This window comes from Mustela putorius, unplaced genomic scaffold (assembly GCF_011764305.1).
Source record: "Mustela putorius furo isolate JIRA1106 unplaced genomic scaffold, ASM1176430v1.1 tig00003898_pilon_pilon_pilon, whole genome shotgun sequence".
Classification (NCBI taxonomy): domain Eukaryota; kingdom Metazoa; phylum Chordata; class Mammalia; order Carnivora; family Mustelidae; genus Mustela; species Mustela putorius.
The window spans coordinates 2,556,349-2,568,900 of record NW_025422047.1 but is presented as its reverse complement, the minus strand read 5'-3'; the positions used below and the strand labels follow the sequence as shown (position 1 = coordinate 2,568,900).

At 36.7% G+C, this 12,552-nt stretch overlaps 1 long non-coding RNA gene across 1 annotated transcript in view; it reads left to right on the top strand.

Annotated features, from left to right (window-relative positions):
* Positions 1 to 12,552, top strand: part of LOC101686442 — a 44,038-nt gene that overhangs the window by 19,905 nt on the left and 11,581 nt on the right. The window contains exon 2 of the long non-coding RNA XR_001179118.2: positions 3,954 to 4,077. This is a non-coding gene — a long non-coding RNA (uncharacterized LOC101686442). The remainder of the gene's footprint in view (positions 1 to 3,953; positions 4,078 to 12,552) is intronic.

Here is a 12,552-nt window from a genome sequence, read left to right as displayed (position 1 = left end):
TGGCTTGTCCTGTTTATATTGAATATTTGTTGCATAAATTCCGCTCATAATATATTACCTACAACTTCTATTTTCTTTTTCTATAAAATGGACCAACAAATTAAAAACACTTCTGAAGTAATCCTAGTGAAAAACATTTCTAGAATTTAACAGTTTTTCTAATCTTTTGCACCCAAATTAATAGCTTTTTTGTGGTTTAAAAAAAAAAAAAAAAAACCACGACAAGATCTACTCTCTTAAATGTTTAAGGATATGTTGCAGTATTGTTAACTCTAAGCACAATGTTACACATCTGATCTGCAGGACTTTTTCATCTTGCATAACTGAAACTTTATACCCATTAAACAGCAACTTCCCACTTTCTGCCTTTCCCTCTTTGGCAAACACCATTCCACTTTCTGCTTTTATGAGTAGGTCTATTTCAGACACCTCATATAAATGGAATCATGCAGTATTTGTTTTTCTGTAACTGATTTATTTCACTATGCATGATGTCTTCAAGGGTTTTGGGTGGGTTTTCTTAAAATCTTTTTTTAAAATTTAAATTCAATTAATTAACATCTGGTGTATTATTAGTTTCAGAGGTAGAGCTCAGTGCTATATAATTTCGTATAATACCCAGTATATAATACCCAATGCTCCTTAAATCATGTGCCCTCCGCAATGTCTATCACCCAGTTACCCCATCCTCCCACCCCCATCCCTCTAGCAACCCTCATTTTGTTTCCTATGATTAAGAGTCTCTTATGCATGGTTGGATTTCCTTCTTTTCTGTGGCCGAATAATATTCCATTGTAGGTGTATACTGCATTTTATTTATCCGTCAGTCTCTCAATGGACACTTAGGTTGTTTCCACCTGTTATTGGCAATTGTGAACAATAATGCTACAATGAACATGAAAATGCACGTATCTGTTTGAGATCCCGATTTCCGTTCTTTTGGATAAATACCCAAAAGGGGGATTTCTAAATCATATGGTACTTCTATGTTTAATTTTTTCAGGAGCCTTCATACAGTTCTTCGCAGCAGCTACACCATTTTACATTCTCACCAACAGTGAGAAAGAGTTCCAATTTCCCTATCTTCTCACCAACACTGACAACATGTTTTTAGTAACAGCTCACTTTTGTAAAGCCTATCCAACAAGATTCAACTTAAGTTTTGTAGAACCGGCTCTATTTTGTTTCACATCCACATTCCATAGGATAATGTAATACTTAATTGAAGGTACATACTGTCAACAGCAAATGCAACTAGCATATTCAAGTTCAGAATAAAGACAACCAATCATTTGTAACTGCACAATTCCACTGGTAGGAGCAAAGTGTAGGAATTCTGGAGACGAGTTAGCAGCCTGAATTATTCATCCTGCCCTGAGTATCAGTGAATGCATTTGTAGAGAGAGTAGAAAGGGCTACTTATGTGGAAATGAGTGAACAGAGCTCCTACTTTTTGAAATGAAAGGGTTGGACAAGGTGACCCATGAGATCAAAATCGGCCTTTGTGGCAGACTAAAAATCACCAAGCTGGATTAGAAATTCAAAGACATCATCAGGGTCTTATATTTAAAGATCCCTTGAAAGTTTTCATTGAATGCACAGATTTCACACCTTGCATACCTCCCCCTCCCCAAATTTTCTTTGAAGGTATAAATGAATTGGTACAGGCATTCTTCTAATTTAAGAGGTTTGCCTCTATTTTAAAGTGGATGCTTCTAATACACTGTGAGTAGGCTGGGTGGCTAGGCCAGGCATCCAGAGACGTGGATTCAGCTGCTAACTCTCTAACTGGTGAGCAAGGAGGACCTTAGAGGATTGAATGGATGTGGACAATCTGTCCAAGCTTACAACTTTATAATTCCATAGAGAGTTTATAATCCTTTAATATTTTCTCCACTCCGACATTTTCATGTGAAAATTGTCATGTTATATGGCGGTAGCTTCTACCTGAAATGGTCGTCACTATTGGCAACTCTACTTTCTAGGCAGTAATCAGCCTGACGGTTATTTTCTTGCTTTTCTGTTTTTTTCCCCCACCAAAAACAACTCTATTCCTTGTAGCTGCATACCGGGCTGTTCTGTCACCTAATGTCGTCGTCATCCACAGTTAATTCCATATTGCTCTAGGCTCTTCTTCAGCAGTAATTTAAAGCATTTCTATGCCCTCACTGTTTGGAAATACCACACTTCAGAACACTATACTCCAGTTTGTTGAGTATCCTGCTGCCGTCTCTTCCTCGTACATGACCAGTAGGCAGAATTGCGTTTTGATGAGCATCCCTTCAGTCCTGTTGGTCTAGTTGTTTTCAAGGACTTTATAGTTTCTACTCTTTTCTTGTCACTTGATTTTCAGGTTGGATGACAGGTAACCCAGATGAAATCATTCCAAAAGGTAGATATCATGTCAGCAATTGTCCATGGTTTCTTTGCCTGTAAAATATTAGAGAGCATGATTTTTTTAGTTATTTTTTGTGGATGGGTTTTACTGCCACATTAAAGATGTGTTTTCTGCATGTTTTTCTACAGATGTGTCCTTGCTTTCAGTTTGGTTCTATTATTCTTAAACCATTTCTAATAAAACCTAAAAGCAGAATTTCCTTGAAGTTTTCAGTTCCATATTTCCATACGTAAACTGTCCGTAGGATCTGTGCTGGAGATTGCTAAGGGAGCTCAGTTGTTTTTAGTTCTGGAAACCGCACAGTGAAATGCTGATACCACAAAGTGACCCACTGTCTTGGGTACATACCTTCAAGGATACACAAGTCCTAGGTCACTATTGCCATGACTTCTAGCATTACCCACAATCTACTGAGTTTGAAGAATTAACCCAACTTTTGAAATGCATGATCCAATTGATATAAATTGTTAGGACCTACTTGAGTGTGAAGATACTTAAAATGTTTGCATTATAGAAGACGTGTCAGGAAACCCACTTTTCCTCCTACAGTGGAATATGGGTCAAGCAATTCAAAGGACTCAATCAACCTTAGTATATAGGTGACTTTTTAAGGTCAACTTCTTCCTACTTAATGATCCTCTTGACCTTGCCATTTGAATTTTCACAAAATGGGTAAGTTTAACTCCTACTTGCAGGTTTAGATTCTGCACCAGGTTTTGAAGCCAATACTATTACTTTTCAGAGTAAAGATTACAAGTTTATTTTAGTAGCCTAGAAGACTCAGAATATGCATTCCGTCTCTTCCAGTAATTACACTTCTAAGTTTCTTTTTTCTTTCTTTGAAAGATTTAGAGTAGCTTTCCTGGAACACTGTTAATGTCATCCTCTTAGAAGCATCTTGTCTATCAGACTTGGCTGAATGAATCCGTTGCAAAAACTAAACCCACACAAACACAGCAAACAAACACACAGCATCAGATTTTCAAGTAATGTATGGAGATGTAAGACTACACAGATAAAGTTATTGATTGTTACATTCAGATCTGTTGCCATTTGATTTATTGGAAATTCCATGAATTGGATTCTACAGTGTATTTTCACTTATCTTAAAAAAAATAAGGCTTTATTAAAAAAAATCTCTGCTGGAAATTAGAATACATTCTGGGAACTATAAGTAATGCTTACATATGCAAACACATCATTAATATGAAATCACTTCTGAATGTCCAGGATGGATTGTTAGGAGATATATTATATATATATATAAACTGTCCAGCAATGTTTTGCACATCTAATTATTATGTATAGTCCCAGGAATTTATTCTAATTTCTAGGAGAGATTTTCTTTTTAAATAAAGGCTTGCTAATATTCACATTTATAACCACCTCATTTTGGTTGATAATGCTGTTTCTTAAGAGATGGTTCTATTTTAACAGGTTTTTTAAGCAAGAAATCCTTGAGTTCAATAATCTGAGAGAGATTGTGTTTTTTCTCACAGAAATCATGTGCATTTATTTTGTATCGTGATCAGTGTATTGTTTTGGTCCATCACAGCTTTCTTCTATTGGATGCACAACAGTCGTTATAACGAACGTCAGATATGGCACGATATTTCAAGGAAGTTTAACTTGAGCAATTACAATTTCATCCAGACTCCAGACACTCTGTTGTCAAGAAGGTAATATTTTTAAAAGGATAAAATGCCCTTATAATCTATAATTATTTTCTTATCCATTACATTGTTATAGTCTCCCGATTAGCCAGCACTTGGTGCTTAACTTTACATTTTAGCTCTGCGGGGTCCTTTTAGACATTATTATTGCAAAGAAAAATCAAAAATCAAAGTGAATTCTTAGGATTATACTCGAAGCCATAGAGGTAGAATTGCTGCGGCTGCAGCCAAGCATTGTGCTGTGGAACTAACTCCCAGCTTGGTGCCCGGTCCCTGCTGAGAAGGCAATGTAGGGGAACTGGCAGAGTTTTACTACATCTGCTCCCTGCTGCTAATGAGCTTGAACCTGTTTCATTCTTATTATGCTTACTGTTTAGATATTTTGCTTGCAAAATTAATTCTTTCGCTGGGAGAACACATGAAAGAAGAGATGATTTGTAAAGTCGAGCTGTTTAAAAATTAAAAGGTATCAGCAAGGGAGATTAAAGGCTATAATGAGCGATATGGTTACTTAATATCAATTCAAGGGCAGACACTCAGGTGGTAAAGCTGGAGTTGTTTCTCAGCTTCAGTTCATTCTGTAACGGGGACTCCAGCTTCCCAGAGGAAGCGGGCATCTACACCAGGGTACTCTGTATTTATCAAAGCGATGTAATGGTATTTTTTGCTTTGAAAGCTTCCCTGGTACTCTAAAAGGTGCCAAAGTTTTCGTGGTGTGTAGCCTCTGAAAACAATCAGGTTTTAGCAGCTGCACTTTGTGATAGCCAAGAACTGATGTGCTACCTATTCCCAACTGCTTACAACCTACTCCTGATCGCCTAAACAGGAAGAAAAAGAAGAACTCAGAGTAAATAGGCCCTGAGATGATTCTTAATGAAATAATAATGATGCCATTTGGGTAGCTGTAAAATCTTGCTATTTAAATTACTTTCACATGATCCTTTGTTCCTCACCTTAACTTTTGAAGATAATCATATAGGTATTGTCCATTTCGTAGAGATAAGAATGGAAATTTGCAAATGCATGTCATTTATCATAACTGGAGGAAAATTGTCCATGGGTCAGTATAAATCAGTGCACAGTCTGTTGATGGGGAGTGGGACCCTCATCTGTAGTTTTGCAGAATCATCTTCACCACTCTCATTGTCGTCTTTGTCAGGATAATAAGCCCACAAGGCTATCAACTTCCTGAATAAGAGCCGAATGTATTAGATTTTCAGCCAAAATTGCACGTTACTTTTGGTAATGATATGGTTTGAAACATTCTGCAAAGAAAAGCAAGTTACTCTACTACAGCATTTCTCAAACTTTTTACTCTTGAAAATGAGAAAAAAAATAATGTTTGCAGATGTCCAGTTTAGATCTGCACTATTTTTAGTATAACCTTACTTGCCCATATAAAACTACCCACGAATTCCTTGCCTATAGCTTTTGTCAATTATACAACCAAAACAAATAGGAAGATTAAATAAAACTAAACCCACAAAGCCAATACAACTATAACTGGAAGCATCACTTTATTGTGACACATAACTGTAATTTTAGTCATAAGTATATACATCTTTATTTAGAAGGACAGTCATTTTAATGATCCTAACACAGATTAATAAAGAGATATTATGAAACAAAGATATTCTACGTCTTATTATTTACTACTTCACACTGTTAATGAGCTACTACAAAATAATACTTGAGAAGTAGGACTCATGTAATGTATCTCCTAAACAAACAAATGCTGGCTCCTTGGGTATGACTCCTTTTCTGGCTGGCATAGCTGTACTGCAATTTGACATGGAGTGACTCTTTTCTCCCACTATTTCTCTCTATATGAACCATTGTAAAATCTTCTTTTGAACAGAATGTCATATCATTTGGCCTCTACTTGGCACAAGGGCATCATTTATACATTAAGTCCATCTAAGTTCTCTCCCTGTTAGTGTAAGACAGTTAAAGTACTACATTACTCCACTGCAATATAATTTTCTGATGTCAAATCATAATCTCAATTTATTACATAAGTTAAGAAACTCAAGTCTTACTCTATTAAAATATCTTTAATGGTGAATTTTTACGACAAAGCCGAGTTTTGTCTTTAGAGCTGACAAAAGACTCCGAGGGCAGTAATAGTGAATGCAAGAACAACTGCAGTATTTAGTGTCCACATTTGCATACAGTGGTGCCAAATGAACACTGTAACCAGTGGGCGCGCTACAGGATCACTGGCATCAGCACGATGTCAGCATGCTCGGAAATGCTGGTGGCAGGACCCAAATCAAAGGTGACCCTCTAAACAAATCTAAAAATGTTTTGTATTATTCTCATGACAACCTTGAGAGAGGACTTGGTGTTATCCCATTTTACAGAATAGGAAACTGGGAATTAAATGTCTGCCCTAAGATGGCACAGCCAATAAGTGATGCAGCCGGGAATCAAGCCCTAGTTGCCTGGCAATGTGATCTTAATCATCAGAAGTGACGGTTGGGAGAACAGTAATGTCAACACAACTTCATTCACTAGTTGCTTAAATGCATAGGCTTATCTTGCTAGATTCCCTTTTTCAATGGAAAACATAGGAATGAAATTTTTAAAATTCCTTTCATTGTCTACTTGATTGTAGACACAAGTGATATGTGTGTGTGTGTGTGTGTATAAATTTATTACTAAAATATTGATTTGAAAGGATACAATTATTGTTTACAAGAAAAATAGTAGGCAAATGTATTACTTGGCTACTCGGGCATTATAAAACTCATTAAGCAAAAACATATATATTGTGTGTGTGCATATTCTAAAACCAAGTGTCCTATTTCAGAGGGTGACCAAAAACTGAAGGAGGCTCTGAGGTTTCTTACAGTCACTGTAAATTAGAAGAGTTTTCTTTTGAATATATTTTGAAGTCTTTCTCACAGCTACCACTCTTTTTTTTTTTAATTTTTTATTTTTGATAAACATATATTTTATGTTTACAGGTGAATCACCAGGTTTACACACTTCACAGCACTCACCAAAGCACATACCCTCCCCAATGTCCATAACCCCACCCCCTTCTCCCAAACCCCCTGCCCCCGGCAACCCTCAGTTTGTTTTGTGAGATTAAGAGTCACTTATGGTTTGTCTCCCTCCCAATCCCATCTTGTTTCATTTATTCTTCTTCTACCCACTTAAGCCTCCATGTTGTATCACCACTTCCTCATATCAGGGATTCATTCATTCATGACTCATTTATTCACTTATGTGACATCAGTTTATTTTTTAAATAACTTTTTTCTTATTATAATGGTAATATGCATTACAATAATAATATAATACATGAGCAATATACATTAATTCATTACAGAAATCTGAGAAACGTATTACAATTCGAAGAAGGGAATGAAAACTCCTTCTCTCTCTACCCAGTTCTAAGGACTGGCTAATACTTTGGTGCATTGCTTTTTAACGATATCCCGGATGTGGTCAGCTCTTTAGGCAGCCTTGCTATTTGCCCCTGAGTGGGAGTCAATACTTGGTCACTTCCCCTCAAAGAAAACCTACCTGCTTTATAAGTAAAAGAAAAAACAAGATTTTCTGAAGTTTTCAGGAGGAGGCAAAGGTGAAGGATATAGTATATATTGCACAGAAAAACTGAATTTAAAAAAAATCTCCCTTAGACATCTGGGTTCTTTGCCGAGGCTCTAATTCCTATTAACTGCCAACTGCCTCAACTCCTTGTCCATCACCAGCCCTGCCAGGCTGCACAGGGCTGGCTCTGCCCTTGGCTCTGGTCTTTCTTCACTCTGGCTACTCACCTGGAGCTGTTCACTCAGTAAATAAAGGGCCCATCCTAGCATCCTTCATCTACATAAGCCAGCAGGGGCTTAACAAGAAACATGTGGGTTTTTTTCTGTATATAATTTTTCCTGTCTCATTCAGATATGTATGCATGTATATGTATGTATTTATATGCACACATATATTACATAGGCACTTTATTAATATCATACCTACATATCACTTTATTAATATCATAGGATAGGCGGTGGGGTGGACGGAAATGCATTAACCTTCTGGGAAAAGTTGAATGACAGGAATGTCCCAGTTAGTAGAATAGAAACCTAAGTTGCCAAATACAAATACATAGGCACTTTATTAATATCATACCTGCTAGTCTTTGAACTCTCTTTCTCCCACAAAATATATTTTATTTTCCCTTAAATGTTCAAACACAGTTTGTCATAGTTGTGTAATATTTCGTTATGTGATATACAGCAGTATGTTTGACTAATAATCTATTTTTTGATATTTTGATTGTACATAGTTTTTGCTTTACATATAACACTTTGATAAATACCCTGTATAACTCCAGTTATTTTCTTTGTGAACATCTCTAATTATTTTCTTAGAATAAATTTCTAAACTTAGAATTTCAGGGCCACATTGAATGAACATTTCAGAATTTGATATAAATAGCCCGCCAGAAAAATGTTAGCATGAAAACTCTCTTGACCACTTATTGGGTGCCAGCCTCTGTGCTACCTGTGGAGGTTTAAAAAAATCTGTAAGATTCTAAAGAGCTTATAGTTAGGTATTTGCTTTAATTAGATGGTAGGCCCTTGTTACTTTCCCTATAAATTATATTTTTAAATTTGCACTCAGTGGTATGGTTGAAAAGTTGCTAGCTCTGACCTGAATTTATTTTTTAAATATATATTACAAAAAAAAAATGCTCTCTAAATTTTAAAGCCAACTAAAACTTCCATCTAAAATATTTGTCAGCATATTAAATTGTGGGCATATTCATTAGTTCTCATTTTACACCCAAAATGTGTTTTTTAAGAAAAATATAATTGCTTCGTATTTATGGATTGAAAGTTATTTTAATTTGGTCTTGAAGAGGAAACTGCCGTTTTGTTCATATAAATGTTATATATTAAAACTACCATTTCAAAACTTGATTACAAATGAACATCCGTTATACTCATGACTTTGAAGCCTCAGCAGAAAGCTACTTAACGCTTCTTTTTCCCTTCTGTCTGGCCACAGTCAACATTTATAGGCATTTTCAGGATTACCAGAACTTGAAGGATAGGTGGTGGGGTGGATGGAAATGCATTAACCTTCTGGGAAAGGTTGAGTGACAGGAATGTCCCAGTTAGTAGAATAGCAACCTAAGTTGCCAAATACAAATACATTCAACCCTATGAACAGAATGTTAAGCCAAATAGCCCTCATCACCACCATTGTTAGGCATAATCACAAACTATATGTTGTTGTCTATAATCGTGTGTCTTGCAAATGCAGAGGGACAGTAGCCACTTTTCCATTTCACATGTTCCCTGAAGAACATTATGGCTTGAACTTGGTAGTTGAAACAGTCTAGTGTTTGCAGTTAAGGCTTCTGAACAATCCAAATGACAACAGACTCCTTAAAGGACCTTAAAACCATCGAATGACATATGATAAAGAACTCTGAAAGGCTGGGACAGCTGGACCATTACAACGATAGGCCTAGCAATCGCCAAGCGTCTAGATGCCCCTCCTCTTCTTTTGTTTCCCCATTTTAGATGACTACATCGTCCTCATTTCTCCAAGGGTAACAGCACTTCTCTTAGGCCTACATAGGAGACAGTTATTTTTAATATGCCTAAGACACGTGGTAGTAAGAGTATGGATAAACACACACTTAATTTCAACAACTCTATCATGATGATTATACACAATACCTGACATTTTGAAAGGACTTACCAAACTTAAAAAAAAAAAATGTGGGTGCTGTGTGTATAGTGGTTTACACATAAGGATTATCATTTGCTTTCTGGAAATGAACTCCATCTTGGCCCTAAATCCTTAGATTCCTACACAGAGTTGAAATGCCAGTTGAAAGCATTCAGAAATTTAAAGTAACTGATTTAACAACTCAGACAAAGAGAACATTTCTGAAAGTTTGTCTCAATGTTTGACTTGACCTACGAGAGTTTCTCTGGGACTTATTTTCTTAACAGTACCCTGGCACCTTGGACCAGCAAAATGGCCTTTAAGCTTGAATGAACAGGGTATTCTTTTTCCTCTAGTGCAAAGCTTCACTATTTCATCTTTTCAAACTCTTTTACTGCACTCAGTAAGGAATTATATTGACAGGGTAGAATTTATCTCCTAGAGGAGAATGCTATGCTTCTGTTAAGTGCTAATATAACATTTATGTGTTGGTGCCTTAATAACAGCCCCAGCTTACCTAATGAAAGTTGAAAGCAAACAGTACTCTCAGAGATTTTATTATGACTGAAGTGACTGCAATTTGAGGCAAATTATCCCTATTTTTGTTCCCATATCAAAAACAGAAATGCTAAAGCAATCGCTACATGTTTGGTATGGAATTAGGTTCCACTCTCATTAATCTACAAGGAAGAGCATTTTTCATGTAAACAGCTCACGAGGGTCAGAGAGAAGAGCTGTTTCTGTGAAAAATGCTTGTCAATAACTTTGTGAGTGAATTTTGAAATAAAGTGCCTGTAACCTGTCATTATTCCTTCCTCTCAAAGTCGAGAGTGAGTGGATGAAAATTGAGTATGTGAATTGAAAGCAGGTTGAGTGTTATGGCCTTATCGACTTCAGGTAAAATGACTGTTTTAACTTGTTATTATTTTTCCATTCAGAGGTCAGGCAATGTACAGTATTACCAAAAGAGACTGCAGTGTAAGCAAATTGGTATACAAAGAGGCTATTACCCACACTCACAAAGCACAGGAAAGTATAAGTCACTAATACCAAGTGGACTCGTGATCTCTACAAAAACGAAGCAAGCAACAGTGTTTGGAAGAACAGCATAGGCATATAAATATAAAGCACCTAGGAGGCAGAAAATATAAGCCTGTTTAATAAAGGTGCATATGTTTAGAAGGTGCCTATGCAGATAAGAAATACACATGTTAGTGACCATTTTTAAAAATCACATATTAATCATATTTGTTTTGCAAAGGAATTATGGGACCTGAATACTAAATGTTAGCTAACACAACTCTACGTGTCACCTTAAATTTTTCCCTGCCTAAGATCATCTTAAAAGTAATTAGCTTCTGATTTTTCAAGTCCATCCAATATATTTTTATCAAAAGCAAAACACGGCTGTGGTCTTCCTTTTCACTTTAGAAAAAGAAAATCAATGAGCCTTCAAAACATCAAAAACCCTTTTCTTGTCTTCTAGATTTTTATTTCTAATTCTGAAGGACAGATTAAGAGTTTAGTGTGGCTGTTTTAGGTTTGCCAAAAAAATATCTATGTTTTCACCTCAGGCCCACTGAAAGCATATATTTAATACTATTGTTCAAACAGTTGATTCTCTTTCAGAAGTCTAGTGTCTTTATCTTTGATACTCATTCTCATACACTCCATTATAGACTGTGTTGGTCAGAAAATGAGCAGATTGATCTAGATATTAGAAGAGGTTATAGGACTCAAAAGGCAGGTTGGGGGAAAAAGGGTTATATAAGAGTTTGAAGACATGTCTCTGGGTCTACTCATTAAATCACCATGTCATGTAAAAAGGTTTGGGTTCTTTTACTTCCAAACAATTTTTTTGGCTTCACAGTAACTATAATGACCTAAGATAAAAGAAAAATATTGGCATTTCTTTGCTTCACATTTGCGAGTCTATCCATGTCTTTAAACATTTACTGATTGGATACTGCCAATCATAATAATACAAAAACTGCAGGGGAGCCCTTCTTCATCTTCTGAGGAAGAGAATCAGGAAGACAGTGAGCTAAGTCGCAGTGCTAATGCTGGGAGAAGGAAAGCTCCATGGGGGCAAAGATCTTTTCTGTTTGTCATCAGCAACATCGCCTGCCTCCAGAAATACTATGTGGAATCCAGCGGGCACCAGACAGATACTTGCTGGATGTTGAATGGATACAACTGGGCATGCACAGTGCATTTAAGAGACTGTGGGAAATTCAGGGAAGTCTTTCCCAGCAAAAGATAGGTCTAAACTCAGGAACAATGAAACCAGACAGAGTTGGAGCAAGCCTTCTGTATCAAGGGAGTAGACACTTCCAAAAATGAAGTGGAAATCGAGAGTTGGATAAATAGCTGTTAATTGTACGTGGTCCCAGCTGAGTGAGGGGTGGGCATGTACAGTTGAGATCAGATCCTGAAGGGCCTTGCAATCCGTGCTAAGAGACTTGAATATTAGATCAAAAGCCACTGAATGATATAACATTCAGGGGCTTTAAAAAAAAAAAAAGATGGGATTGGGAGGGAGACAGACCATAAGTGACTCTTAATCTCACAAAACAAACTGAGGGTTGCTGGGGGAACGGGAGTTGGGAGAGGGGGGTGGGGTATGGACACTGGGGAGGGTAAGTGACATGAGTGCTGTGAAGTGTGCAAACCTGGCGATTCACAGACCTGTACCCCTGGGGCTAATAATACATTATATGTTTATTTAAAAAAAAAAAAGGCAGATATGTCTTGGAAAAAATTACATGGGCTGAAGTGTGGCAGATG